Raw genomic sequence first — 8,506 nt, forward strand, 5'->3', positions numbered from 1 at the left:
TCAGCTTGCTTTCTTATAGAACCCAGGACTCCCAGCCCAGGATGGCACCACCCACAAGGGGCACTTCCCCTTTGATCACTAATTGAGAAATTGCCTTACAGTTGGATTTCATGGAAGGTTCTTTCTCTGTGATAACTCCATATTGTATCAAGTGGACACAAAACCAGCCAGTACAAAGAGTAAGCCATAAAATAGAGAAAACATCTATAAACTGAGAGTTATGAAGGAAATCAAATTAACAGTGAATAGACTATAAACAAAATGATCTGGAAAGTGTTGGGATTTGGATCCAAGTGGGACATGAATGTCTTTCATTGTTTGTGAGTGACAACACAGTGTCAACTCCAGAGATCTGAGCATTCTTTTGTAAAGTATACTGGGCACACCCCCACACATACACAGAACCACAAAAGCACAACACATATATACCTACATATAAACAAAGTAAATCCAAAACAATGATTATCTCATCCAGCCAATTCTGCTATTATGCTACTTTTAGGCACATGCATCTTTTACCAGGAAAGCTGTGAACATAAACTTGTAAACATTTAATTTCTGACAACCAAATGCTTACTAATAGCACATGTCCAATAATTTCTGCATATCTGTATGTTTAAAATTTATATAGATCCTGCCTACCATAGACAGACATCGTGGTGGTGTTTACTTTATGTTGGCATGGAAACTTCTAGAAGGAATCATGCCAGTGGTTTTAATCCTTTAAATACAGAGACAAACTGAACATCTGGACATTTACAGGCCTGAGAGTTGCTGAAGTCAAGAAGAAGTCCTCTTCTTATTGATCACAAGTTATACTGACATGATAACATTTGGCTAAGCAATTTTTGTTAATTTTAGAAAATGTACGTTCCAAAGCAATTTAGGGTTTCTGTGTTTGTTGATATTACCTTTTAATGTGACAACCATGACACCATTTTCCAAAACAGATGGATTAATGTCATTTTTTTCCAAAAACTTACTTCACATAGACAGGTGTATCCTGTGCATGTTTGACATGAAATTAAACATAGTTCCAGATGTGCTGTTTGCAGCAAAGCCATTTAATTTTATTAGAACATTTAATCACAGATCAGCTCTATAGTAGAGGGCAGTGAATGTGAAGCAGAGATTTAATAGAACTTCCTAATGAATTATGAATCTGTTTATATTGGGGAGACAGAGTCATATGATGCTACTCTGTAAATGTACTGACTTGATGTTTTTATTTCTCATGAAGTAGAAATCTTTTATATTTAATAGTCTCTGAGAACTATTGAGGTTGTATGCATGTTTGTGTAATACTGATGTGTGTGTGAGTGTGTGGTGTATGTGAGTGTGTGTGTGTGTGTGTGTGTGTGTCTGTGTGTGTAGGGCTGGAAATTTGATAGTACTTAGAGTGTAGATTTTAGATTTTTGTAAAACAACCTTTGTGTTGTTTTCATAACACCCTTCCTCTAACAAAAATGAGGCACTACTCTCCCAGGGCTTTTGCAGTGCATTTGGGTGTTCACAGTGATTGCTTTGTCTGACTCACTCATAGGCAGGACAGCAGCACAGAGCTCTACTGTGCCAAGCTTAAACATCATTATATGCCTAGTTATTTTTCCTCTAAGATTAGCTATAGATTTCCCATTAATTATAACATCAGGTTGATTCATCATTAATAAAATAAATTTCAGTGAACTGTCACTGATTTCTTGACTAAAATGAAAACAAATGAAGAAAACCCAGTTTTTGTCTTTCTTATACAGTTATCAAATCTGTCTTTGTAACAGCCTGATCATTCCACAGCTAGTGCAAAATATTCATAATTTTCTATTTTGAAATATTAGTTTTCTCATACACACTAATAAAATCTTACAGCCCTGCTATGATTGATGTATTTTGTTGGCCCGTCACCTGATTGTATAGAAGTTTGTTTTAATGAGTTTCTCTAATGAATATTTTATATTGCTACTTGGATGAATGGCATATGGTAAATGCAAGGTAAATTACAGCTCTTTAAATAAATATTTTTCATAAATTATTTATTTTGTGATGGCTGTATTGGTAAGATGTCATGTTAGATAAAGGTTGGAAAGTATTTACTGTAATACTTATTTGTAACTTGAAGAACTAAAATTTTTAAATTATTAACAAGCCTCAACCATACCCATGAAACTTATAGCAAAATTAGAATAAAGTCTATCACATTACAAGTTTGTGTAGAGAATGTCCATTTTATAATGCATAAATAAGATAACCTTTTATGTTTGGAAGAATTTGTATGCTGTTCTACAGAAATAAATGGAAAACTCTTTCAACTCAGATTTTAAACAACTTGGTAAGAATCAATTTTGAATTTAATGATGAGAATTAGCTTCCAAAATATATTATTATTATTTAAAAGTAAAATGTATTTATTTAAATTGATTAGGAACATTTTTACAGCATTTCTTATTATTTACGGTTGAATCAAATGGGTTTTCATCTAATAAATATTAATGGAAAATATATATTGATTGCTTTATGAACAACATCCCATTAAAATCCCAGGATAACTATAAAATATTGCAGCACTATTCTAATTTTTACACATAAGAGAATTAAAATTCTCATTGCTTGAAAGTAACACAAATTTGAGCCAAAATAAATTCACTATCATATTCAATTAAATTTACAAGGCTCCAAAACGTGTCAATTGCTTATGGACAGAATTCATGTAGGAGAAAACCAATCTCCCTGTCTGACTATACTGTCTCAGTACTAACTGAGGGCTCATAATACAGAAAGATATGACACTGCTTCATTTACAATGTGCCTCACCCATAAGGACTCACTGAATGTCTATGGCTGTGCTCAGAGGTGAGTAACATAACAACTGGTGAGCAGATGGCAAAGGTCTGCTGGAGTTTGTTTAGGCACCATTCCCTATCTTTGACAGCTTGAAAGCTGGAAAGTTAGCATTTAGACACAGATATAAGTCAATGCCTCCACTCTTAAGAATAAAGGGCATCATGGCAACAAATTGGCTCTGTGACTAAAGGCATGTGTGATGACCTGAATCACCCCTTGCAGATCCCACAGACACAGGAGAGAATAATTTCACCAACACTGTCCTCTGACCTTCATACATCTTTGATGCCCTGATTTTTCTATATATTCATATGAGTTTGCACTGCTGTTGCTTGGTGATAGTTGACAGGTCACCCTCAAATGCATTAGGCTACATCAAGGATGGATTCTGTCATAATGAACATTTAAGATATGAAAAAAAGCCCCATACCACCTTGGGCATGAACTCGGCAGATGGTCCCATGGTCTCCAGAGGACTCCTCATGCAGCACGCACCCTAGCACACCCAGGATCTTGGGATCAGCGGTGAGTGGAAAGCAACATCTGTTCCAAAATATCCAGAAGGGACCTGTGCCAGCAAGAACAGGGACACAGGAAATCCACACAACCAGCAGCTGGGGTTCATTCCAGTCAATGCCAGCCCTGCTCCACCTTGGTCACAAAATCGGCAGACAGTCACATGGTCTCCAGAGGACTCTCCACTCCTCAGGCACCCTAGTACACCCAGAATCTAAGGATTACCAAGGAGATTCAGCCTCCAGAGAGGGCTCTGACTCCAGGACTCAGGTGAGAGTGTCATCTTGTATCCCAGGTTACTCAGAGACCAGTCCCCTCTGGAGAATACTCTGGCCAAAGAGGCAACACAGCTTCTTGGACAGGGTCCCTTCAGGCTTTCATCCCCAAGCCAGGAACCAGAGCTGAGACCCAGACCTCTGTGCACCTTACCCCTTCCCAGAGGAGGTTCAGCCTCCAGGGAAGGCTCTGAGAACAATACTCATGTGAGAGTACCATCTTGTATCCCAGGTCTCTCAGAGACCAGTCTACACAGGAGAGCATGTGGGCCAAAGGAGCAACAGAGCTTCATGGAAAGGCTCAGTTCAGGCCTTCATCTTTAGCCAGGAGGCAGATATGAGTGCCAGAACTCTCTGCACCTTCCCTACAAGAGGAGAGCTGGCCCACAGAGAGTGCTCTGACCACTGGGACTCAGGAAAGATTTGTACTCCCTGGAGTGCTGACAGAATCACAGGAGCTTCAGCCAGAGACAACTACAACATCTAGCACCAGAGATTACCAGATGGTGAAAGGCAAATATGAGAAACTTATTAACAGAAACCAAGACCAGGTGGCAACATCAGAATCCAGTACTCCCAACACTGAGAGTCCTGGATACTCCTATACAATTGAAAAGCAAGATTCACATTTAAAATCATATTTCATGATACTGGTAGAGGATTTTAAGAAGCAAATTAATAACTCACTTAAAGAAATATAGGAGAACACTGCTAAGCAGGTAAAAGCCCTTAAAGAGGAAACACAAAAATCCCTCAAAGATTACAGGAAAACACTGCTAAACAGTAGAAATAGTTAAAGAGGAAGCACAAAAATCCCTTAAAGAATTACAGGAAAAAACCAAACAAACAGGTGATGAAATGGAACAAAACAATCCAAGATCTAATAATGGAAGTAGAAAAAAAATAAAGAAAAGCCAAAGGGAGACAACTATAGAGATAGAAATCCTAGGAAAGAAATCAGGACTCATAGATTCAAGAATCAGCAACAGGATACAAGAGATGGAAGAGAGAATTTCAGGTGCAGAAGATTCCATAGAAAACATGGACACAACAATAAAAGAAAATTCTGCATACAAAAATAGCATAATTCTAAATACCCAAGAAATCCAGGACACAATGGGAAGACAAAACTTAAGGATAATAGGTATAGATGAGAATGAAGATTTTTCAACTTAAAGGGCCATGGAAATATCTTCAACACAATTTTAGCAGAAACCTCCTCTAATCTAAAGAACGAGATGCCCATGACATACAATAAGACTACAGAATTCCAAATAGACTGTACCAGGAAAGGAAATTCCTCCCAACACATAATAATCAGAACAACAAATGCACTAAGTAAAGAGAGAATATTAAAAGCAGTAAGGGAAAAAGGTCAAATAACATATAAAGGCAGGTCTATTAGAATTACACCAGAGATGTCACCAGAGACTATGAAAGCCAGAAGATCTTGGACAGATGTGATACAGACCCTAAGAGAACACAAGAGCCAGCCCAGGCTACTATACCCAGCTAAACTCTCAATTACCATAGATGGAGAAAACAAAGTATTCCATGACAAAACCAAACTCAAAATATCTTTCCACAAATCCAACTCTTCAAAGGGTAATACAAGAAAAACTACAGTACAAGGAGGGAAATTTTGCCCTAGAAAAAGCAATAAAGTAATCCTTCAACAAACCAAAAACAGATAGACACATGAACAGAATTCCAAATCTAACAAAAATAAAAGGAAGTAAAAATTACTTTTCTTAGGCTTTCTTAATATCAATGGACTCAATTCCCCAATAAAAAAACATAGACTAACAGACTGGATACAGAAACAGGACACAACATTTTGCTGCATACAGGAAACCCATCTCAGGGAAAAAGACAGAAACTATCTCAAAGTAAAAGGCTGGAAAACAATTTTCCAAGCAAAGTGTCCAAAGAAACATGCTGGAGTAACCATTCTAATATCAAATAAAATCTACTTCCATCCCAAAGTTATCAAAAAAGTCAAGAAGGGGCACTTCATACTCATTAAAGGTGACAACTTCCAATCTGAACTCTCAATTCTGAATATATATGCTCCAAATTCAAGGGTATACACATTCATTAAGGAAAGTTTAGTAAACCTCAAAGCACACATTGCACAGCACATAGCAATAGTGGGAGACTTTAACACCCCACTTTCATCAATGGAGAGATCCTGGAAACAGAAAATAAACAAAGACACAGTGAAATAACAGAAGTTATGAAACAAATGGATTTAACAGGTATCTACAAAACATTTTACTCTAAAACAAAAGGAATACCTTCTTCTCATTACCTCATGGTTTCTTCTCCAAAACTGAGCATGTAATTGGTCGCAAAACAGCCTCAACAGATACAAAAATATTGAAATTATCTCATGCATCATATGACATCACCATGGACTAAGGCTGATCTTCAATAAAAATATAAATAATAGAAAATCAACATTGATGTGGAAGCTGAACAACAGTCTACTCAATGACAACTTGGTGAAGGAAGAAATAAAGAAATTAAAGACTTTTTAGAGTTTTAAAAAAATGAAGTTACAACATACTCAAACTTATGTGATACAATGAAAGCAATCCTGAGAGGAAAACTCAAAGCTCTGAGGAAAAGAAAAGAAAAGAAAAGAAAAGAAAAGAAAAGAAAAGAAAAGAAAAGAAAAGAAAAGAAAGAAGAAAAGAAAAGAAAAGAAAAGAGAAAAGAAAAGAAAAGAAAAGAAAAGAAAAGAAAAGAAAAGAAAAGAAAAGAAAAGAAACTAGAGAGAGCACACACTACCAGTTTGACAGAACACCTAAAAGATCCAGAACAAAAGGAAGCAAATTCACCCAAGAGGGGTAGGTGGCAGGAAATAATCAAATTCAGGGCTGAAATCAACCAAATGGAAACAAAAAGAACTATAAAAAGAATTAACTAAACCAGCAACTGTTTTTTGTTTTGTTTTGTTTTGTTTTTTGCAAAAATCAAAAAAATGGATAAACCCTTAACCAGACTAATTAGAGGGCACAGGTACAGTATCCTAATTAACAAAACCAGAAATGAAAAAGGAGACATAACAACAAAACCTGAGACAATCCAAAGCATCAGATCCTACTACCAAAAAAAGCTCAAGAAAAGATGGGTTTAGTGCAGAGTTCTATCAGACATTCAAAGAAGACCTAACTTCAATTCTCCTCAAACTATTTCACAAAATAGAAACAGAAGGTACTCTACCCAATTAGTACTATGAAGCCACAATTACTCTTATACATAACCACACAAAGACCAAACAAAGAAAGAGAACTTCAGACCAATTTTTCTTATGAAAATCGATGCAAAAATAATAAATCCCCGCAAACCGAATCCAAGAACANATCAAAATGATCATTCATCATGATCAAGTAGGCTTCATCCCAGGGATGCAGGGATGGTTTAATGTACAGAAATCCATCAAGTAATCCACAATACACAAACTCAAGGATAAAAACCACATGATCATCCCTTAGATGCTGAGAAAGCATTTGTCAAAATACAACACCCCTTCATGATAAAAGTCTTGGAAATATCAGGAATTCAAGGCCCATACATAAACATAATAAAAGCAATATATAGTAAAACAGTAGCCAACATCAATATCAATGGAGAGAAACTTGAAGCAACCCCACTAAAATCAGGGACTAGACANTGCTGCCCACTTTTTCCCTACCTATTCAATATAATACTGGAAGTCCTAGCCAGAACAAAAGGAGAGAAGAGAAAACAAAAGGAGATCAAGGGGATACCAATTGGAAAGGAAGAAGTCAAAATATCTCTATTTGCAGATGATATGATAGTATATATAAGTGGCCCTAAAAATTTCACCAGAGAACTCCTAAACCTGATAAACGGCTTCAGTGCCTTAGCTTGATATATATTTAACTCAAACAAATAAATAACCTTTCTCTACTCAAAGAATAAACACGATGAGAAAGAAATTAGGGAAATAACACTGATTATGATAGTCACCAATAATATAAAATACCTTGGTGTGACTCTAGCATAGGAAGTAAAGATCTATATGATAAGAATATCAAGTTTCTGAAGAAAGAAATCGAAGATGATCTCAGAAGATGGAAAGATCTCCCATGTTCATGGATTGGTAGGATTTTTACTGTAAAAATGGCTATTTGCCAAAAACAACCTACAGATTCAATGCAATCCCCATCAAAATTCCAACTCAATTCTTCACTGAGTTAGAAAGGGGAATTAGCAAGTTCATATTGAGTAACTAAAAGCCTAAGATAGCAAAAACAATTCTCAACAATAAAAGAACCTCTGGTAGAATCACCACGCCTGGCCTCAAGCTGTACTACAGAGCAATTATGATAAAACAAAAACAAAAACAAAAACAAAAACAAAAAACAAAATGAAACAGCATGGTACTGGTACAGCAACAGATAGAAAGATCAATGGATTGGAATTGAAAACCCAGAAATGAACCCACACACCTAGGGTCACTTTATCTTTGACAAGGGAGCTAAAACTATCAAGTGGAAAAAAGAAAGCATTTTCAACAAATCCTGCACATACAACTGGCAGTTATAATGTAGAAGAATGCAAGTTGATCCATTCTTATCTCCTCATACAAAGATTAAGTCTTGGTGGATCAAGGAACTCCACATAAAATGAGAGATTCTGAAAGTTAAAGAGGAGAAAGTGGGGAAAAGCCTTGAAGATATGGGCACAGTAGAAGAATTCCTGAATAGAACATCAATGGCTTGTGCTGTAAGATCAAGAATCAAGAAATGAAACCTCATAAAATTGCCAAAGTTCCAGAGTAATTGTGGCTTCATATAACGAATTGGGTAGAGTACATTCTGTTTGTATTTTGTGGAATAGTTTGA

Source organism: Mus pahari, chromosome 4 (genome assembly GCF_900095145.1).
Source record: "Mus pahari chromosome 4, PAHARI_EIJ_v1.1, whole genome shotgun sequence".
Taxonomy (NCBI): domain Eukaryota; kingdom Metazoa; phylum Chordata; class Mammalia; order Rodentia; family Muridae; genus Mus; species Mus pahari.